This window comes from Triticum aestivum, chromosome 6B (assembly GCF_018294505.1).
Source record: "Triticum aestivum cultivar Chinese Spring chromosome 6B, IWGSC CS RefSeq v2.1, whole genome shotgun sequence".
NCBI lineage: Eukaryota > Viridiplantae > Streptophyta > Magnoliopsida > Poales > Poaceae > Triticum > Triticum aestivum.
In genome coordinates this window covers 187940479-187942430 of record NC_057810.1, presented here as the reverse complement: position 1 = coordinate 187942430, position 1952 = coordinate 187940479, and the positions used below count along the sequence as shown (strand labels likewise).

At 46.8% G+C, this 1952-nt stretch overlaps 1 non-coding gene across 1 annotated transcript; it reads left to right on the top strand.

The window, feature by feature from the left end:
* Positions 1 to 223: 223 nt before the first annotated feature.
* LOC123140257 (U5 spliceosomal RNA) lies at positions 224 to 343 on the top strand. Its single transcript, XR_006469898.1, has one exon. It is a non-coding gene; the product is annotated as a U5 spliceosomal RNA (small nuclear RNA).
* The last annotated feature ends 1609 nt before the right edge of the window (positions 344 to 1952 follow it).

The window sequence follows — 1952 nt, the reverse complement described above, 5'->3', positions numbered from 1 at the left end:
AGCCCAGGACCGTGATCAATGCAAGAAGTCCAACTGAACTAAACCGAACTGGGCCAAACGCCCAATCTAGAAGGGTAACATCGGCTGCGCTTATAGAACTGAAATTGCCATGAGGCTACGTAAAAATTGAGCACATTATTAGTCCCACCTCGCTTGCTCACTGGAGTTGAGCTCACTCTAATGGCTACTTATAGGGCGTCAGCTGCAGTGTTGGAGCTCAGGCAGCTGCGTGGTGAGCACAAAGTGAACTATTCTTTCGCCTTTTACTAAAGAATACCGTGTGCATGCGACATCAAGCAGCATACACTTATTTTTTGAAGGGTTCTCTCCTTTACAGGGGGGTCCCACAATTCAGACAACAAAATTTGGTTCCAACTACTAATCAGCTACTAATTATTTTGCAAGTAGTTGCATTGGCTCCCTCCCATTGACATTTGTATGGCTTGGCGGCGTGAATCTGAAGCTTTGCACGTGTCCCAAACTTTTAGTGCGGTTCAGTTGGCCTTCAACTGAATAATTCTATATGTATATTGCTTATTTATTCTGGTGTGGTTCAGTTCGCTGGTTCAAGACGAGCACGAAGTAGTGTTCGCTGCACGCGTTTTAGTTCATCGCTCGCTTTGCTGCAATCAAACAAGTTTGCCTTCGTTTTCTGAAGATGTTTGATTCCGAGCAACAAACCTACATGGGCAAGGCACATGGAATTTAGCCTGCTACGCACCTACGATATGAAGACAAAATCAATACCCAAAATCATTTATCTGCACGCCAGGAAAACCGCGGCAAAGCAAAGCGCTGGAAGTAGTTACCTGCAGCTGGATGGTGATCCGAAGTTGCGTGCGCAAATGGCGCGCCGGTTTGGCGGGATGGGACGAGGAGAAATCGGGACTGTGTACAGTACGTGAGCAGAGAGGGAGAGAAAAAGGAAAGAAGACTCAAGGGTTCAGAGGGAAGAAGAATACGAGTCAAACAAGAGGTTTCGAAGCACAGCTCGGATGGATGGCGTCGCATGCATATCCTCTGGCTCTGGCCCATACAGTACGTAGCTCGACGATAGATCAGGCCGATGACTGGGATCGGGCGCCGAAGGACAAGCCGGAAACGCTACTGCTGCTCTTGAGAAGAGGTGCAGTGCTACACGTTCAGATCTCCGTATGGTGCACAGTACACGTATTTTTGATTTTCTTTACTTTCAATCAAACGCAGTTGTTTACTTCCTCTTCTTTTTTACAGTAAAAATGCAGCTGTTTACTTAGCGACGTGAACTACATCGTTTACGTCCTTGTCACGCCTACCCGTTCTAAGCCAATACCAAAAAGATCACGCCTATCACGACACATCATCGTTTTATTTCCATCCCCCGTGATGCGTTAAAAACATGCAAATCTTGGCTGGTCGCAGCAAATTATTGAGAAAAAAACGCATCGGACGTACGCAGCATGTTAGCCAACGCTGCGGCACCACGAAAACACTTGCAGCATGGACGCAACATTGTCACCCATGCGTTTGTAGCAGAACACACACAAGATTGTATCAGGTCGAAGAAACATTTGCAACATAAAAAATCCGTAAATGTCAAAGAAACATCTGAAACACAATTTTTTTTTGTAAACTAGTAATCTTCATCTTTTCTTTTAGAACGTCATCACTGGATTGGGCTGGTCGGAGTCCCGTACGCATCATGTTGGGAGATATTGAATATATGGTTTGTACATGTCTATTGTATAGTCTGGCTCACCTCCTAGTCTTTGTATAGTTGAGGTTGTGGCCCACTTTGTACTTCATATATACGTGTGCTTTGCACCGATCAATACATCGTGAAGCATTGCCAAAACAATCATTTCCAACATGGTATCATACCTACGATCCTAACCCTAACCCGTGCCGCCGCCGCCGCCACCCGCCGTCGCCGCCACCTCGTGCCGCCGCCACCCGCCGTCGCCGCCACCTCG